Consider the following 20,934-nt stretch of genomic DNA (forward strand, 5'->3'; position numbering starts at 1 on the left):
GGAATAGGAATTATAGTACCATTGGAAGAAGGGGCACCTATGGGAACATCTCTACTGAAAAACCATTTCAATAGTACGGGTGCTGCCGTGCCACGAGGCACGACCATGGAAGTAATGAAAAAGAAAAAGTTATGTAGTTGGACCATGTGCTCTATCCGTTCGAGTTTCGCTTCTCTAGAGAAGGTGAGACGCTAAAAATGAAAGTGTTCGCAACGCATACCGAAAGGGTACCAATGAAGCCGACCATTAATGACTAGTTCGAACACCAGGAGCGGTCTGATCAGGATCAGACAGACCGCTCTTAGAAAGAAAAGCAAACTCTCACGGAGCCCAGCTCCAACTACTTCTTAGTAAGTGAGGTGAGGTACTTCTTTCGGGGTCGCCCTTTTTTGGTTGAAGCAGCCACGACTTTGGTCGTAGTCAGTTCAAACACATAAACCCAGTCCACTTGCAGCCATGTTGATCAAAATGACTAAGTTTCATGACTTGACCAGTCACTCGCCCTCGTATTATAAGATCATCTCACCTTGTGGTCGACATTCCATTCCCCTTAGTCGTAGGTGCTCGTTCTATTTTTTTTGATTTGAATGGGCCGGGTCTCCCGAGGTACATATGGCCGGCCTTTCGGGTGTCTCGGTGATACAAACAAAAAAAAGACGAATTCCTCCCGTTGGTCGCCTCTCTCCAAGCCAATCCGTCACCAAAGGAGGAAATAGAATCGAATAATCTACCTTCTTTTTTCCTTCCCTCCCCCGACAATCAAGCTGCACTTCCTTCTAACAAGTGGCTGAGAGTTAGCAAGCTACCTTGGCAGGCGGTTCGCTGTCCCCTTCCTTCCTTTCCGGTCCGGCCGCGGTACGGCACCTGAACTCGAAGCTACGATCAGATCCGATTGGATCTGATCCGTTCAGATTCCACAGATCCAGCCGATTTGGTCTGGTCCTATCCGACCCAACCCCAGAACTTAGAATGGCCGGCGTGTTTTGGACAGTAGAACGGGAAGAGGGGGAGTCGTGCCCATTCTCTCTCCGGGCACGAGCAGGACAAATTGAAGACCGAATCGAATACATGTATATGACAGAACGACATATTCAAAAATACGTGATCTGATTGGATAGGCTGCCTGCAGAAAGAGTTTTCCGACCGCATAACAATTCATTCTTTTGTGTAGCGCGTGGGACCATGTCTCCCGAACGATCATAGTGCGGCCACTCATCTAAAAAGAAATTGGTAGATCTCACTTCCCTTCCCCCATACCATAGCCGGAAGGAAGGGATAGCGTATCTACAGAAGAAAGAGTAAAGGCCCTCACCTTTAATTTAGTTTAGACGCAGCTCGAATGCCTTTACGCTATAGGCTGTGTTAAGCATGCTTCTTTGACAAAAAAGAAAGTCTTTTTCCATGACAACAGTCGCGACTATACTATAAAGGGCGGGGCAGTAAGCTCTCTATCAACAACAGGGGGCTGTTCTCCTTTGTCAACTCCTTGCTTGTGTCGTTGACTTTGTCAACGCGGACCGGGGCGAGCGGAATTCAGTAGAGGCTCGAAGATACTAAGCGAAGGGCGCTTTAGCGGCTTTGCTATCCATCCTACTATACTACCGAAGGGCGACGGGCAAAGCTGCAAGGAGATAGTGTGCCTTTCTTTGTTCTCATAGCAGAGTGAGGGGCGCTATCCATCCGCCAATAGAGCCGGTTTTAGTGAAGATCCGCTCATATGCTGCATGAGGGGCGGCAAAAGACGACTTTGCCCATGAGTTAGCCGGAATTCGGACCAAAATCTCACTTGCAGCTCAGCTGACCCGCTTTCATTGCATTCGTGTCGAAAGTGGAGAATAAATAACGAAGATTCGGTCGGTTGATCTTTTCCTTTTAGTTCGAGAGGTTCGTGATGCAAGGAATTGGCCAACGATCTTCTATATGATGCTTATAGTTCTGGCTCAGAGGCGTTACGCATTGCACGCAACGATTGTCTTCCTTTCGCGGGCGAGCCTATGCGTTGAAAGTAGGTCAATCTGCTTCTTCGGTTCGCCTATTGGCTCATGTCTTTCTCACCCTTTTTTGGTGTCTTAGGAGTCGCCTAAATGCTCTAAGAAATCGGTTATCGTATTACCTTGCCCATGCGCTACTTTATCTTTTTTAATTCTTTCCGATATGAGCCGAAACCACGACTGATTGATTCGCCAATCTTAGCAAATAAGAGGCAATCTTTCGATTTCGACGAATCCGCACTTGGCCTGAAAGTCCCATCCCTAGGACCTGTAGTAGCACGAAAACAAGCAAGCTTTTTCCGATGTCTTCGACACAGGAGATTAGGACAGAGAAGTTAGCGATAGGGGTCTCTCCTCTCCCTTACCACTTACTTTTTCCTACTACTTTGAACTGACTGAGATGACTTCGCTTCAACCCAGTTATTATTTACGCAATTTCCAGATCGAGCCAAGCACTGAGCTTCATTCCAGCTTTGGAATGAGAGGAAGGGGGCAGTTACCTTTCTCGGAGGATGCTGGCTTTATTAGGTATGAGTGCCGGTACTGAACACTGGAATCGGCTAGGCTACTAGATATAATGCTTCCACTCCGTACTCTGTAATAAGAAGAACCAAGCATCCACCGTATAAGAGAAAGACCGTCGACCCCTGAGATGAAAGAAGGAAACTTAGGTGCTGAACCCAGGCGGGGGCCCCGGATAGGAGGTCAGTGTGTGATCAGTTAGATAGGGGATCTCTTAACCAGAATTACGGAATGAGGACCGGGCCTGTACTCATGGTAACGATGGAAGGAAATATTTCGAAGACTTCTCAGTAGTGGAAGAAGGTAATATCACCTTGGTTAGGAAAAGCGCTTTAGGCTGGGCAAAGCCTTTATTTTCTTAATGGGGACCCAATAAGTTCAGTACATGTAAAGATAAATACATCACCTCTCTCCTAGGCCTCTTGGGACTCTCCTTTGGCAACCCGTCGCGCCCTCGTCGCGGCGTTAGCAGCCATTGACGATGAAGACTAAGCGAGCCGGCCGGAGCATATGCTACTTTTTCTAAATCGTGAACACCTTATCTTTCTTCTCTGTCTGATCCGCACACTCCAGACCTCGCCTCGGTTCTTGGCTTTGATCCAATTCCGAAGCTCGTTTGCTCACTAGCCGATGTCATTTTCAATTGACTTAGTTAGAAATGGGGATACCGTACCACTTTAAATTAAACAAGCGCCAGGAAAATGGAGCTTACCGCGCTGAGTTACGTCGTAGGCGAAGCTTTCGATTCGACAAATGAATGGTTGGTGCTTCCCTTCTTTAGCCTATTTGCCTATTTGGTAGATTCAATTAGGGCTAGCTCAAAGACTGGCTAATCCCAATCCGATGGATCAACTCTTTCGCGTCGCTTAACGACTTGTAACTCTGGCGAGTACCGATGCTCCAAATTGGATTACCTAGCGCTTGGGTGAGATGTTCGACAAGAGACTAAGGACTTTTTAGGTGGGAGTTCCATCCGAGACGGACTGGAATCACCGGCTCATACTAGAGCTTCCGGACGAACTCAAAAGCGAAAGATCGAAGCCTTACCTTATTCATTCGTGGAAGGAGCTAATACAGAATACGAGAAAACTCCTTCGAAAACGAAATCGGAAAGAGAGATGCTTTCAATCCAACAATTGTAATTAGTAGCCGACCTTTAATTGATAATTGAAATTGACCAATGTTCGTCTATCGGCTCAAGTCTTTCCAGAAGCCGGAAGGAAGAGCGCTTTTTTGCTTTTCGTGTGATCACTTTCCATAATGGTTTCCTACCGAAGGTAAAAAGGCAAACAAAGGATACGGGGACCCAAGCTCTTATACGTGAAGTGCTTTCCGGCAAACTTAGTATCGAGAACTTCTAAGCGAATCCGTTACCGCTCCCGAAGTCAATTTACCCTCAGAGAAAGTAAATGCGTTTACACGTACGCATACATAAACAAAGTAGGGCCCAGGAAAGCCATTCTTGTTAGAGAAAAATGCATTCGACCACCTGAACTTGAACGCTCTCTTTCTTTTTAACGTTCTAACTGAACACACCTTGAAGAGGGAATCATCGAGCGTAAAAGCACGCTTCAGAGCATGTGTGCCGCATAAGCTAAGTCTCGTTTTCTTTTCTTCGACCAGCACTGACCCATTGGTCAAAATAAAGTATGAGAAGAATAGGTCCCCAAAGACTTGTTTTAGATCGAGAAGTTCATTTCGCCTTCAAGTGGCTTTCGTAAGGGAGTTTCCGTCTCTATTGATTATTGGTCTAGACGAGCGCATAGGACTTGCTCATCGACTTAACTGAATGAATCCTTGGGACTGGAAGCATTATTCATCTCAAGGCTTTATCTGACCCCTTTTGATGAGTGGATTTATCGATGTGAGGTAAACCTATGGGTATAGATACTTTAACATAAAGGGCTTTTTCGTAGATAGGCTAGTACTCATTCGAGGGTAATTCTCTGCCCGGAATGAATGCCTTTTTTTTTTTTTATCCGCTTCTATTTTTTAAATAGAAAACTGTGCGCTTATGCGCCTCAAAGCAGAAGGGTCTGGAGTTTTGATGGACTTTGCAGGCTCACCCATGACGGTTACGATTTCAGTACGCTTTTACCTCCACTTCTTAGCCCTTTGTCTCCTCTAAGAAAAGAGTCTTAGCTTCTTTCTTCTCCTAAGAAACTCCTAAATCTAAATAAAGAATTGGAATGCTTCTACTTTTTGGGAAATCTCTCTAATGGGTTAGGCCTGCATTCTGTATTTCAACTAACTTCGGTACGGTCCGTTGACCAAATGAAAGCAAAAGGCGAATCTCGAGGTCAATCTGATGGACTGACTGAAAGAGTTTGAAGTCAAGTCAGTCTTGTTTATCCTATCTCCGAATACCAGGAGCGAGAAAGGTAGCTATTGCCTTGATCCCATCTCTCATTCCCATTGGGAACCGGCTATTCCCACTTCTTATAAAGAATTCTAAAGAGGGAAATGCCTCATGGTCCGGAGAGAGCTTTTTCTCATTCTATTCGATGAATATCAGATCCAGTGTTAAGTCTTTTGGTAAGCGGGAGTAATCTTAGACGAATCTAGATATTAGATATTGGTGATAGTACTGGTGCTCAAGACCCGGCAGTCTTACCCAAAGATCTCTTTTTTTAATCAGGCTTCAAAGTCAAGTCCAAGTAAAAGAGTGCAGTTTCGCGAGAAAAGGGGGGACCCATAGGATAGAGAGCGGGTGGAACACTGTACCAAGGACAAGGATCGACCTTTAGTTTAGGGAGAAAGAGAAGGAGAAGATGGAACCTGATATGAAATATGAATAAGAGGTGGAGGGCAGTCCTCACTTCTAGTAAGATAGTTACGCTTTCGGCGTCAGCCAAATGATCTTGATAGGACTATAAAAGTAAAAGGGCCACGATAGGCAATAAGGAAGAACTGAGGTTCGAGCCCTCAGCGTGGTTAGCAAAGAAAAGGAAAGGGCACACAGTCTGAAAGTAGCTTCTTCCTCATCTTAGGGCGCTTGAGAAGGCTTCTTCCTTAAGAGGGATTGGGATGAACATGAACTGAACTGACATTCATGCCAGAACGTAGACCCCTTTCCTGTCTCAGGAACCGGGCGTATTCCTTTCCAACCTTCTTTGGACTGGACCTTCTTCTCTTATGAAATCAAACTTCTCTGCTGACAGAGTGCTTCGTTGATTCAAAAGCTATGTCCTTCCCGTTGCTGAAGCGCCTGCACTCTAGCACGGCGCTCTTTTTTAGTTTTTATATTCGCTTGACACTTACTTTACGTGATGTCACAGTTCGATTAGAGCTAGCTCGACCAGCAGCCCATCCTAATTCTTCGCCGATTCATCCCTTCGTTCCTTTTCTCTTGGGCATCTCATTTAGAATACAATGCATTCTTTTCGATCCCTATGTAGGCTTGCTTCGCATAGGCTACACCGGTACACTTAACACTCACCCAATCTTTAAAATGGAGTCGAATCAATCAACTGGCATATCTGGGATCCGCCCTAGGCTACTTTTATTATTTTTTATGAAATGAAAAGTGTGAGGAACTTCTTACTCCTAAATGCAGCCGTGATCAACTATACGATACCACCAGACTATCCTCGGTACTTCCATCCACCAATCAAGGCTAGTGGAGCGAAGAGAGCCAAAAAAACGTGAGCGCCCCTACGCGAGCCTTATTGAAAAAGCCCCTTACTATAGATAGGGCGTTAGCGCTTTACTAATAACATAAAAGGGGAAAGCCAAAACCTACTCCTAACAAGATCGAAGTAGAACATTCTCCATCCGCCCGCCAGCAGCAGGGGGGTTCGATTCCCGTTATACGCGATGTGGCGAAGAAAAGCGCTTGTTATTTGCGGAAAGGAAGAAGTCATCCCTCTTGCTGGAGGAAACTACCTTTCTATCCTTCTCCTGCCCCTCTCAGTTGGAAAAAGGGCTTTCAGAGGACTTTCCCTAATCTCCTTTGCTCCCTAATCCATTCCCGGTGCCATTCAACTATCTGACAATAGAGTATCTAAGTCAAAGCTGTTCCCGGGTTCAGGTGAAGAATGTTAGAAAGACTCTCATGAAAAAAACCTCTAACTTGGTTCGAGTGGCTGATAGCTGCTTATCGCTCCTGTCCAGTCATCTTAGTCCATGGCTTCTGTTTCATGCTTGGTTGATGGAAGACAGCTTTGAGTGCCGTTACTTTCCCCCTCCATGCTTGAAGTTCATTCCTCCGTTGTGCTTTGTCTGTCATCTTCTTTCTTCCCTTCCTCGGGCACAGTAAGACAAAGAGCTGTTTTCTTTCTTGCTTTGTTTTTTCTTGTTGCTTCTGTTTGGGCTTGCTCCTCTGTTATCCCTGACTCAAATCCCTAAACTTAATGAATGAAGGAAGGGTCTCCGCTCCTTACCCTATCGGGCAAGTGGCTTACACTCCTTGCTTGCTTTCATCCTGCTTTTAGTGCCGCTTGCTTGCTCGAAGGAGGGGCTACCGCTCTTTAACCTCGTCGGTAAAGCGGCTTGAATAGGACTTTCCCTATTTTCATTGGCCTTTTCTTCGATGTCAATGTGCTCAGGTCCTTTCTTTGCCCCTTCCCTTGGGTTGGGCTCTCCCTCAAATGCCCTTTCCCTTCGTTATCTCTACATGAGTGAAACTCAAGCACTCGAATATCAGTAGATTAGCGTCACGCCAACGCAACTCTCAAACCATCGGCGAGAGGAGAGTAGGTCCGGCTATGACTTTCATAGGAACCGTTGGGCCACTATGCCATAGTGAGAGTAGGGACCCATCCCATATGACTCAGAGTCAAAGAAAGCTCTTAGCCTCCGACCAGTGAAGATCAGGAAGCCGAGAGGCGGATGAGCACCTGATCGTTTTCTACGCAATTCATTGAGTTGATGGAGTACCGAGAATAGTCTTTAGCTAGAAGCTCAGAGGCTTCAGAGGCGCCAGCCATTAGCTCAAGTTAACCCGCACTTCCTAAGGTTACGGTTACGGAACGAAGGAGCCCGAGCTATATGCTTAATGAAATTCTATGACAGATAGGGATGTCGATAGAAAGAAGGGAGTAGAGTAGACATCTTCACATACTCTATTTTCAGATCTTTTTGTTCAGGGCGGAGAACATTATCTTTCATTCCTCAGTCGCTTGCCCGAAGTTTTATCAGTAGTTCGGCTCTTTGCCCCAACACTCGACTTCAAGCTTAGGTAGCCGTAGCCATTTCGGATTCGGGGACGGGTCCGCGCAGTAGGAGAAAGCCTTCTTTCTTCATCAGCAGGAGCAGCCTTTAGGTCTAACTCTAAGACTTCAACCTATCTTTCATCAAGCCAGAAAGCAACCAAAAAAGCCACTTGAGCAGAAAACGGCTCAAAGAGCGAAGTTTAAAGGGCTCAGTGCCTCATAGCTGTTCCGAGCCGCATTTACTATGTAACAGTCCAATCGAAGAAGCTCGTATCCGCGTCGGACGAAGAGCTTTCTCAGACTCCTCAAACATGGGAGGGGAGTACGGTCATAGAACGAGTCCCGAACCCGAACCGGTCAAAGACGGACCTGTATACTCTTATTAAGAATATAAGTGCCCAGGCTATTCATGAAGAGGAGAAGCCAAATCGATCATAACAGCACTTCCAATAGTTGAATCAAGGGATGTGGAATCGACGAATTCTTGACCTCCTCAGGGGAAAGACGAAGAAGAGCTTAGTTGATAGGATAGAAGGAGGATTCCTTCTCTAATCTAACCCATACATAGACGAAAGTCAGGCATCGGTGGAAGTGCTAAGCGCAAAAAGTGAAGAAGCTTTGAAGCCGATCGAAGACAGCGAGAGTAGCAGCTGATCTTCTACCTGATCTATCTACCATATTGATTGATGTATTAGAGAGACCAAGTTCCTACGAGGGAAGAAAAGATTCACCAGCTCTATCGATTATCAAATCCCTGTACCTTTGTGAAAGACATCGCATGGAATAGCTTACACGGGAACGGGGAAAGGTAGAAACTCAGATTCAAAATAGAAGTTCCTGAGCTAGAAGGAATGGGGTCAGGGGTGGAGACTGACTGCCAAGGAGCGTAGCAGCTCGACCAGAGGGAGAGGAGTGAAGCTGCTTGACCGAATAAGTGAAAGAGCGAACCGCAACTAGACCTGATAAAACAGCAGCTTTCAGGCATCCGGAGGTCTTAGATAGAAGATGAGCCGACAGTAGGACTCTCTGAAAGCTTCAAGTGTAGCATCGTAGATTACTAGCTGCTAAGAAAGACTATCCGGTAAATGGATATTGGGTTGATCCCCATTCCTGACAAGCCAATCGATTGGTAGATCCTAATTATCTGGTTGAGGAAGCACCTTTCAGTTAATAAATCCTCAATTCGAAGTGGTGAGTCAGTCTTTGATTCCACGGCAGAGTCAGTGGTAGTTCCTCTTTCTACGACACCTAGGGATCACAGCCCTCAACCATGGGCATGGTAAAAAACAAATATCAATTTGTTTACAGTAATATCAGGAAAATAAGAGAATTTTTTATTCAAAAAGCGTACTTGGCAGTACCCAATGTGGCGTGACTAGCCGCCTACCGTTTCGCACTCGCCTTCTATAAATATGGCTAGAAAATCATCATACCAGAGAGAGAGAAATGACATAATCAACCGGAAAAACCCCCTTTTTTTGGGGGGAAGCCGCTGTAATGCTCACCTTTTCTTACGCAACTAATCCTTCCTTCGCTGCAAATGGCTGAGCTACCGCACTATGTTACTTCCATTGATTAAACAACACAACTAGCACTAGAGCCAGTATAGATAAATAAATAATAAACAAGTTCCGCTGCCATATTTTATTTCATTTTTTTCTCCGGATCAAAGCATGTATCAAAGGGCCTTGGATTGCCCCATCAACGGCAGACCGTCAGATTTCTTCAAGGTGAGTCGTGGACTCAGGTAAGGATGCCCACTGTCCCCCTACTTGTTCACATTCTTATCACAGATTCTATCAGCAAGTATCTGTGGTCTAAGCCTAGGCCAATCAACAAGTGTGAAAAAGCCCCAAATGTTCAAGCAATCAACCACGGACAGTAAGCAGATGACATCATTCTCATGGGGGAAGCGAGCGAGTCTGAGGCTAGGTTCTTTAGGCTAGAATTTCTGTGATGTAGTAAAATAAGAAAGAGCAAGGTTTTATCCCGCAACTCATAGGAAACTATATGGTTCGGCAAGCAAATTTTTGACTCTAAGGAACCGATCCAGCACCTTGGAATCCCCATTCATTATAAGGAGAAAAATCGGGAGATTCGAAGAAAGATTCACTTTGGTCCAAGAGATAGAAGGTTGTCCTTAGCAGGAAATCACGCTAATCAAATCGACTCTAACATGCCAGTCTACAGAGCTTCCCTGAAAAACTAGCGATTCCCTATTCCCAAAGGAAAGGCCAGAAGAATAAAATAAGATGATCAGGAAATGACTCTGGGTGGGAAGTCAGTGCTCACTCCAATCAAAAGGAGTGAGCACTGGCTTCGAAGACTCCCGGGCGGAGGCTAGCCTCACACACGAATACAAGAAGACAGCAAACAACTCAAGGGAAGAAGCTAGCACCGACTCTAAAGCTAGGATGGAATGCTTTCGGGGCTGCTTACCGAATCCTTACCACAACCGGAAAACGAGTTACTCGCTCAGGAAAATCAGCACTGATGAGCTTCTTTCCCTCATCCTCGATCTGTTGACCTAACTCAGGGCGATACCTTCGGTTGGGTTTTTAACTGGCTTTTTGCTCCTTGTGATGAAAAAGCAGTGCATGGCTATTTCTGGATCCAATCCTGGCATCTCTGAATATGTCGATGCAAGCTCTAAACTGCTTGAGCAACCCAATCAATAGTTATTTTCTGGTGCTGGTAAAGATTTTTAGTAATAAAGGTAGGTTGAGGGTCATCATGTGTGCCCAGATTGGCCTACTCGAGCTCATTAATTGTGGGCTGGCCTCCATATTCTTTTCCGAAAGGAGCTGGACTGAAGCCTATTTCCTCTACGTCTTCTTCTTGTGCACCATCTGGGTAATAGTCTGAGGTTTCTTCATTTGAATAATGCTTTTCATAGATAAGTTCTTTTTATCTGGAAGAATACTCTGATGGGGAAGTATAATAACTGCTACAATCTTCTTAAAAAAAGAAAAAGGCATGCGAAACCGAGAAGGAAGTTCCTTATTCACTATATCCTGTGTGAAAGAGCCAAATTTCTTTTTTTAGCGTAGCGTAGAGAGAGGACTTTCGGGTGAACGAACGATTTCAGATGCAGCGACCATGGCCTGATTTTACGTAGTTCCGTATATTGATTCTGACGAGTGAATTTCATCCATTTACTGAGAAAGGAGAGGAACCTACCTATCAGAAGAGGTTTTAACTAGAATACGAACTTCATAAGAGGATGCCCTATTATATTAGAGATATAGGTTTGGGAAAATGGGGTTTTGACCTAGTAGGGGTGTTCTGCATTTTTTGATGTAGGTTGGAGTAAGAATTTTGTGTCGAAACGAAAGTCTCATCTGAGAATTCCAGTCGATGATGGGAGTTCCTCGCCTCTGGATGATGGTTTTTTTATCTTCATCTCTTGCATGGGTTGATTCACTGTAATAGGTTTGGTCATCTACTCTGTATTAATGGAATTGAAGGAGGGTCTAGGTATCTCTGCGGCAGAGATAGAATGGATCTTTGGGATCGAATCTGCACAAGACCTAAATGACTTCTTTTTTGAATCTTTTTCAACAATGAAGAATCCGGGGTTTTCTTTCTTTTACAGTCAAATTACGGTTGAGGATGTGTCGAAAAAGCGATCAATGGATCTTCGGTTGCTTCATGGGGTTGCGTACGGGCATCCGTGGTTCGCTAGATGGGGGTACAGATTCTGCCATGGAAGCTTTGGAGTGACCGAAAACAATTACGACAGAGCAATCGACATTCTTAGTTCATAATAAGATCATCCAAGATTTCAGTAACACGAACCGATGCAGAGAAATCAAGCAAGCCATTCGTTATTACGAAGATTTGAGTGAGACCCAATTGATCACAATCAGAGATCTTCTCAGAGTCATGCTTACTCTCAAATCCCCAGCTCCTGCGCAGAGGAAATCGATCATGGCTACCGCTGTTTCTTCTTCTACTTCTTCAAGACTTTCAACCAGAAGAGCCCTGCAAAACAAGCATCTTCATCTTGTGAGAGAAAAATCGGTGAAATTTCACTACTGCAATCGCTAATATGGATAGCGGATGGCCTGCAAGAAGATTCGAATATGCAGCACAAATCATTCTTAATGCATTGAAAGAAAAGAAAGAAAACAAGTTTAGCCATGGCGGGATGAGTCGGCAGGAAGTGCGAGACGCAGCTCGGCTGCACATTGGTGATACGGGTTTGCTCGACTATGTGCTGAAATCAATGAACAATGTAATCGTTGGAAGTCACATTGTCTGTCGTGCTGTGAACCCATCCACTCGGGTTTTGGAATACACGATTCATGAGCTTGGTAATCGTGTTCTGATCAATGAACCGGAACCTGAAATAGTTCCTGAGCCACTTCCAGTACCTGCTCTAGTGCCTGGGGCTGATGTTTACAGTGATGTCGTCTACTTGTATACAAATGTACTACTATTGTATTGGGTTACCCGGAATCAAAATTGGTTGAGTTGGCGACTCGGGAAATTTTGGACAGCAAGCAGTGAAGGAGTGACCTTTTATTTTAAGGATGAAGATGATCAATTTCTGAGATTCATTTGCCGATTGATGCCAAGTTCAAGAGAGCTAAAATATGAGTTGACGAGGGAGCCTGGTGAGCTTATAGTGGTTCCACCCTATGCTACAGTTGGTGAGCTGAAGGAAGCAGTACAGAGTGCAATGAGGGATACTTACTTTATTATGGAACAGTTTGTGGTAACTGATATTGAAGACATGGAGGGAATGGAGGATGAGGTTTTTATTCCAGCCCTTATTAGATTAGCACCCTGTCGATCGATGCCCCTACGTCCACCAGGGGAAGACCCAAACCCGACTTTAGCAATAGCTGCTGGAGAAAGAAGCGACTCACCCAGAGGGAAGAGAAAACTAGGCTCTTACGCAATTAGTAGGGAACAGAGGAGCAACCTACTCTTACCTTTAGGACCGACCAATAACAACCTATTCTCTTACACAATCATTTCTGTACTCAGATATGCTCCTACTAGCAGAGGAATGACTCTAGTTATGCCTTTATTTAGGATTTAGGAAGGCATGGGATAAGGGCTGCCCTTTCTATTAGCTGGATGTGCCCGTATCCTATCTTCCATTAGGCAGCTATCCTAGGAGCTAGTCTGAAGTAGGAAGCTCTGCATCGTCAATAACAGCGTGAAGTGCCCCCGATCTCTCTGCTGACCCTATCCGCTCTTTCTTTCCTTCCTATCTGCCTAGCTAGCTTTCCTTTATGGTTGTCCCAAGATTATTCCCTATGGAGTTAGCTTGTGAATGGGAATAAGGGTGATACCTTCCCTGCGCACTAGTGGAACTAACTGCTTTCTTCTTTGTGATGATAGCCTCTGGGAGCGCCTTTTTAGGCCCAAAATACGGTGTTTCCTCAAGTCTGATCCTTTTTATGTCACTCTTATGAGTGGAATCGGGCTTTAGGAGAAAAAGACGCTGTTTCCTAGCTAGATGCGGTAGTTTCTGGACTCCAATACCTGAGAGCTACTCGAATATTGCTTCTAGTCGCCGAGCTGATGCTATCTCTTTCCTAGGTTTGGCTAAGGCAAATGACTGAACCTGTAAAATAGTTAATTTAATGTTATCAGCCAACTCCCCTCTTTCTTCTTCTACTGATGCTAAGTATGCTTTCCCTCCAGGGATAGGACTGATGCCCGCTCGAAGCAGCCTTCATTGATATTGATCACTCTTACTATAGGATAAGAATATTCGTAACTAATAGACTGAAAGGAAATAGTTAAAGCTCGACTGTTAAGGAGAGGAAAGAAGACCTGACTAGGATAGCTTCCTGGCCTAGGTAGTTTGTATGTGGTAGTTAGCTTTCTTTTCCCTAGATTGCTTAGTGCTGAGCTAAGTTCCGCCCTTTCCTATAGTTATAGTAGGAGGTTTACTATGTCCTCTAGGACGGAAAGGGATAAGATCAACAATGCCATCATTGACTTCTTCCTCTGACCGGGCTTTTTGTTGATTGACTGAACCCGGACTTCTTTTCCAATCCAAGCAACCTACGTGATCAAGTCTTCACGTAGTTCCTTCTCTCACGCGCTTTTCCACGATTCGCCTGTGGTAAAGCAGCTCTTTAATATCCTTATTGCTCGAGTGAGGTTTCAACTATGCTAGGAGGGGCTAGAAGGTAGGAGGCTGGGGGTCTAGGTCACAGTACGATAACCTATTATCCAACCTCTTATTACTGGGCTTGGGAGCACCCTTTCTCAACGTCGAAATAGGCCAGGGTTCGTCTATTTCGATAGAAAAACCACAACTTTGAGAGACCAGACCAAACCCACTTTGGGAACTCAAAGACCAGGAAACGGAAGCACGCTTGAGGCAATAGGGGATTGAGTGGGGACGGACACCATCCCTGCGGAATGGAAAGAAGGCAATCCAACTTAGTGAGCTCGAACGCGCGACCATGGAGACTCTATCTTTGGCGGGGGAGAATCAGAAAGCGGAATACCGGAGTGAACGGCAAGAAATGCAGGTTGCTTGCTTACTCAGTGGCATCCACAACTGGATTTTCTCATTTTTTTTTAGGTATGAATCACTTCACGGTAGAGAAGAGTATTCACTACGACACATACCTTGACCATAGATCGAGTGTAGGGCAGCGGGCAGAGGTTTGTCGATCTGCAGCTCTCGACTTCGTAGTGCCAGCTGTAGGGCTAGGTCACCTAAAATATGTAAGTGTGGGCCCTGTTCCACAATCTCAAAACTCAAACCAATATCAGCCGAAACAGCTGTCAAAAATCTGGTGTGTCACCTCCCTGCCTACGATCAAAGCGAATTGTCTGAACAGAATCTCATCAATGATTCATGGGGTACACTCCTACCTGCATAGAATGAGGAGGAAAGGGGCAACTATATATACGATATTTGTGGAAAACAGATCTGATTTCCTTCGTATGCTCTAACTGCCCTAAGGTAGCCGGGGACCGGGTGAAGCAGTCTCGAATGCCTTCTGTAGGGCTAATGTCAGCCTTCCTCCTTATGGGGCAACTCTGAGATGCCCGCTTTCTCTACTAGCTCATCAACTCCTGTCCTAGGGCAATACATACTCCCACCAGCTTTTGAAGGAAGGGAAGGTAATGTTGAAGTTGAAAAACTTCGAATCCTTGTTGCGTTCTCGCTTTATTACTTTGGACTTTCTATTACTGTTGAAGAAAGTGGCAACTCCACTCACTGCTCATCAATAGGCGTAGGAAGACTATCCGACATGGGAACGTCGGTAAAAATGAGCTTTTTTGCGGGAAAAACGGCAAATAGTTAAAATCATTCATATTCATATTTAGAAGAGAACTTAGTGATCCAGTCCGCCTACGAGAGGCAACTTGTGATTCACCCGGGTGCCCACCCCTCATGCTACCTACAATCTTTGTTTGGTACTACGCATCTTCACGGAGAATTACATTTGTATTGGGACATGCATGAGCTCGACATCGTCAAAGCTCTCGATCAGTTGTTTAGCTGTAGAATGAAAAGAGCGGAGGTTCCCATGGGTTCTTCTTTCTTTCTTAAGGATGTTCTTGTTTCGGTAGAAGGGCATGAGAGTACTCAAGTGAGTGAGAAATTGGGTACATACGCACACAAGCGTGTCCAAACTTCTTCACGAGGTCTTGTCTCCCACAACCTGTCTCAGACCTGTCTTTCTTCTCGGATGTCTCGACAGTCGTTTACTTGTTAAAGAGGGAAGAGAGCAGGAACTATACCTAGGTTATTGTTGAGAGACTCCAGTCATTTCGTCTTATATGAGATGGTTAGTTAAGGGTCTTTATAGCGCACAAGCCTATCAATAATAATGATAAATATGACTTAACATGATTAGACACCATATGGATGATCTCTCAGGTCGAATGACTTGAAGAAATGGGTCACTTTCGGGCAAGGGACAGGAAGAAGACATTTAAAGGCGCTCACAAGGCGCACAATAATAAGATGTAGGAGTAGAATGAGATTTTTTTGATCGAGTAAAGCGAAACTGGAAAAACGGAACCTGTTGCGGTCACCAGAGAGTGGCAGAACCTGTAGTTGCTGATGTATCCCCAACCAATCAGTCCGCCCTACATTGCCAACGCGAAAAAAATGTTATCGGAAATGGGGGTCGCATCGGGCAGGGAGTCTCGCGTCGGGGGTCTATAAAAAGGGGGCGGGCGATAAGGGAGGCGATAAGGAAGCACATAAGCAAGACGAATCCCTTGATTGGTAGAGGTCGGCTGATCTTCGAACAGATAGAGAAGAAGCTGAGCGCCACCCAAATTGGATGATCTCAAGGCCGATGTGCAAGATCCACTATCTGACTCTCTACTTGCTATAGGTCTATCGAGCCTGTCTTTCTTAACGCCGCATTGCCTTTATTTCCGAAACTTGGATTATTTGAAAGAGAGCGAGGGATCCCGTCAGTCCCATGCACTTCGCTCTTAACGTAGAATAGGGAGGTCAAAATCTTTGCGATTAGGCTTAGCGGGGGTGCTACTCACCGGTCAAAGATTGGAGCTATACTTCTCATTTTTTGTATAGAAGAAGGAATAAGGTCTTACCCAAATTTATTTAAAATAAGACCCGCCGGATCTTGGGATTTTCCCAGTCTCATGCTGAGGGGCCAGTAAGGTAAACAAGTACTCCTCCTTGCCGTAACTATTCTAATAAGAAGGTAATTCACTTCGAAATCCGCTTTTCACATATGTTGTTGGAGGAGATTCCATGGCATCCTTTAAATTTAAAAGAGATTGGGTTGGTGCGAATTGGTACTAAGGTACCAAGATCGAACATAGAAAAGAGAAGGAAGCTTCCCCTTTGCCGATTTGACCAGGGCATCTGAAAGTTGTGGATGTCTTCTTCAGCAATGAAGATTTGGTTATATTATATATAGAGTGCCCATCCATGAAGGATAGCAACTCATGACCAGCAGCTGAGTCAATCAGCGCATATCCGCCGCTCGTTGGCCTCTCTCCCCACGCTAGCCTTTCTTCACGAACGCTTTATGAGCGGAGTCAGGAGATAAATCGAGGTGAAAAGAACCCAGGTTATTTCATATTAACATTATACCGCTCATCCTAAGTTTGTCATTTTTTTAGTTTGGTAGTTTACAAGTTTTTTACTAGGCTTTTGAACCACAAGTTATTACAGAATCTTGCTTGAACATGAATATTGGCCCAGTCAGTAAGGCGACATTTGCGTCGATCACAGATGATCTCACTCAATCTTATAAATTTCCTCATTTCTTGTTATTGGTTAGCGAGCGGAGAGATGTGACGCAGAAGGAGGTCTGGACTCCTACTCTTTAGCAAAGAAGGAAGGTTGGTCGTAGATCATGGAATTTCTTGTAAAGAGAATTGACCGTCGCTGAGCATATGACAGGGCAAGACAAGATCTCCCATTTCAGAGTTATCTGAGCCATTCACTTATTACTCCATTCATTCGCAAGTCACTTTCTTCTTGCTTCTTTTTCCAAAGATGAATTTCTTAATGATAGTTGGTTGTATTCACAAATCAATAATAGCCTGTTCTACAGCAGGATTCACCGCATTTTATATGTTTCGGGTGGATCTATTTACTGACTTTTGAGGGTCATTTAAAGGTTCATTTTAAAAATGATAGTGGCAAAAAAAGACCCCGTTCTATTCTTTTTCATTCGGTCTTTATGAGGGATCTGGCTGATCATCCATCGGTCTGTGTACTTAATGTGTGGTAGATATCGAGGCATTGTTCACTTTCCTCTATCTATGGAACAGCTTTCGTTAGGTCCTTTGGCTGACAGCAGTAATGGCGGTATTGGTTCGAATCGAGGGCACAGTGTGGGTAGTCTCATCTCAGTTGGGGATGGAAGGAGCTAATGGCCTTAATAATCTCTTACTAGATGTTAATGAGTATTACCTTATAGAACTCCCATCTGAGGAAATGTAAGGGTCTAATTCGCGATGGACACTTCTCGGGTATTTTGGTTTGCCACTGCTTCACACCAGTCCGGTGCAGGCTCTGTAAAGGTTCGGCGGAGGTTCTCAATCATCGCCTAAGCTCTGTCAGCTCGGTCTGTAGGTGTAGGCCATCAGTTCGTATCATTTACAGAAGAATCTGTCTATCATACAACCAGGGATGGGTCTTCATGGGCTGATTGGTGGCTCTGTCATTAACATAGAATATAGAAGCACAATCCGAGCTTCCGGGATCCGAGATAACAGTCTAATTTGGAGATCGGGATGCTTAATCGGCACACTATACTAGGAAAGAAAAAAGCGAATTCCGATCCTTGGTCAGGAATGGAGGGCTTCGCATTAATAGAATAAGGCAAATGAGCCTCTCTTCTCCGCTTCCAAGAAGGAGCTTCAGCGATTGATCGGCCAGGTCCCATCATCCAATCCACAAAAATGATCTTCTCATTTCATCGTCAAACCAATGAATTGCATTGATTAAAGGTCTTGCTCTCAATCTGAATTGACAGTGCGTTCCCTATATGAGGGAGGTAGTGTAGGAATGGTGGGCCGAACCTCATGAGTTCGGGGAAAACTTCCGGGTAGAGCTTTCAAGGATCTCTACTCGTACGCTGGTATACTTTGATCCTTCCTACTACCATCCGCTCCATCTCATAGCTTGCGTGATCCCTTGCTTTGCGTAGGAACATGAGCAACGAGGTATGACTCCTTATTAGGATGGCTTCCTCTGGTTGAGTCAATAAAGCTAGCTGCTGCTTTTAAACTAGACTGATGTAGTGGGCTTGGAAGCACAGTACGGGCAGAAGCAATCCCCAAGCATCATTTTAGAGCTCATTAGTATTAGTGTGAAACCCAAGTTCAAGGGGTGCAATAGGTCACTATAGGGACATGAACCCTCCATAAAAGACCTTCTTTTAGGCCTAGAAAGGGAATTCACTTATAGATAGGAATAGGCTCATGCAAAATAAGTATATCGGGAAACGGGAGTCAACGGGGGGCAGTTAGCCCGGTCGATAGATGCGGTGCTGAGGTCGCACTTCTCTTAATGAGTCTGTCCATTCGAGCAGTCTGTCGGAAAAGGTTGTAATCCCTCTCTTGGTGATAGTAGCTCTTCATCAGCTTATCGTAGGCTGAGCTCTTCCGCTAGCTTACTAGCTCTGGTAGTAAGGCTCTTCGGTCAATAGTTCCACTGGAATAAAAACCTGTATCACTGCTTTTCATTTTTATTTTTAGTATGAGCTCTCATTGAGAGAGCGTTTCGGCGGGAAATCGCTAAGTTGGTTAGAGTCCTAGTCCGTACCCGCCTATAAGTGAACCGGGTTTGGTCCCTGCCTCATCCCCGTGACCGTAGCGGGTGAGGTGTAAGCTGGTAGCTGGGTTCTGACCTGTGTACTGCTACTGCAAAGTGTTTTTCCCGGTTCTACCTGTCATCAAGCACTTGACTGACCCCTGATGGATGAGTAAGCGGGACTAGTTCCGGCTGGATGAATGGGGAATAACTGCATATCGAAATCTACTTGAAACGGAGGGCTTCGACAACTCGACTTATCCGCTTCCCATGATCGATCCCGATGAAACCTCAATATCTCAGGTGGGAATGATATACGACATGGTTCGTATAAAATAAAAAAGGCTAACTATTCATTGCATGACTAGTCACCTGATGAAAGACTGAAGTATTCGTCCCTCTCTCCGATCAATGGCTATCTGGGCAAGTGAGAGAATCTATTTCCCTTAGGTTTAGGATTTATGTTGACTTCCTCTAGTAGCTAGTTTAGAGTTCCTCTCCTAGCTGCTAGCTGTCTTCTTTCCTAGTAGCTCGGTTCTTAGGTAGCTTCCTATCCTATTAGCTCCTAGCTCTCTTCTTCTAGCTAGGTAGCTAGTGCTTAGCCAACCCTTACTTATCTATTGCCATCCGCCGCCCTTTATTCGAATGGTGGTTTCCGCTTCCTTCTCCATACCATAGAAAAAGGGCTTTCCTACTCTGCTTCTGATTTTTCGGATTATTAGGAAAGAGTTGATCCACTACTTGAAAGTGAAACCACTAATTGAAAGCACTGGCCGTCCTACAGAAATCCTTGCTTTTAACCAGCTTTCCCAATCAATCAATTCTAGAAGATGCCTAGTCATTGATCGAGCTTACAAGCAAGGAACGAAGTTCTCAGTCCATGGTTCCTTGTCTTCATTCCTGGAATGAGAAATGCAGCTGTGTTGGATCGTGACCTCCCGTAACTAAGATGGAAAGGGAACTTGCTTTCCTGTGTCGGATGGAAAGGAACTCTCACTCGGAATGGAATGCCAACAAATAGCCGAATTGGCTTGGCTATGTTCTTTTTACCGGTAAGTGGTTTGAGGAAACCAAGCAGGCAATGAACTGGCCAGGCAGTCAAATAGAAAAGGATCCTCCCCTTTGTCTTGCCATGGATTCGAACTGAAAGTCCCGGATTCGCAGCTCAAGAGGAACGAGTGACCAGAAGGAGAGGAGGGAGGCGTGTTCTCGGTTAGAAAGAGAGTTTCCTAGGTTGACAGGGATGCCCCTAGATGCCACTAAGAGGTACTTTCCTAAATGAAGTGGTCCAGGACTCTAAGTAGTGGTTCCTGCCTTGAGTGGAAGACTGCACTTGAGAATCTCTAGGGAGAGGAGAGTCCTGTGTTTTATCATAGAAAGATCTCTCAGCCTTTTGGATTGCTATGAAAGATGGGGCTGGTATGGTCACCAAGGTAAGGTCTAGGGCTGTTCCCGACGGTTCTTTCGAGTGAACGGTAAGGCTAATGGTACTACTAGTCAACTACACTAGCGGACTATTTATGCGCTGACTGAACTTGCTTCGTAGTGTCTCAAAAGCCTTTCTTCATAACCTTTTCCAGGACTTGAAAAGGGCTGCCTTCGACAATCCAATCATAAGGAAGGAGAGATTCACTAGATGGGATAGAATGTAGTGATGAAGCGAGTTCCTCTGCAGCTATTCCTTCTGCCTTTTCTGAAGTGACAGAATAGCCAAATGAATTGGCCTCCCCTCCTAGTTTTTGGGAGTGGATTTACTAAAATAAAAGGCTTATGAGTCTCATTTCCCTCATCTTGAGCTGAGGTAAGTAAAGTAAAAAAAAGATTATAAGATCTAGAAGGCCAAAAGCTATTGATATGGATACGGACCCGATTAGAGGTTTCCGAGGAATGCATCTTACAAGGGCCTGGTACATGAGACTACAAGAAAATGTTCCCCACAAGTTAGAGTAGTTTTGTCCTTTAGTTTGAATGCTAGTTCCGAATCATGCAAGCGATCGAATAGGTTCCTTTCTTTCATACGAGCGAATAGCTT

The 20,934-nt window shown here is 44.9% G+C and overlaps 1 long non-coding RNA gene and 1 pseudogene across 1 annotated transcript; both read left to right on the forward strand.

Annotated features, from left to right (window-relative positions):
• Positions 1–145: 145 nt before the first annotated feature.
• Positions 146–14,162, forward strand: LOC105138826 (uncharacterized). Its single transcript, XR_844864.1, has 3 exons — positions 146–3,520; positions 5,219–5,223; positions 14,151–14,162. It is a non-coding gene; the product is annotated as an uncharacterized LOC105138826 (long non-coding RNA).
• LOC105138825 (PHD finger protein MALE MEIOCYTE DEATH 1-like) lies at positions 4,629–12,741 on the forward strand (annotated as a pseudogene).
• Positions 14,163–20,934: the final 6,772 nt, after the last annotated feature.

The sequence above is a fragment of the Populus euphratica genome, unplaced genomic scaffold (assembly GCF_000495115.2).
Source record: "Populus euphratica unplaced genomic scaffold, PopEup_1.0 scaffold83.1, whole genome shotgun sequence".
NCBI classification, from domain to species: Eukaryota; Viridiplantae; Streptophyta; class Magnoliopsida; order Malpighiales; family Salicaceae; genus Populus; species Populus euphratica.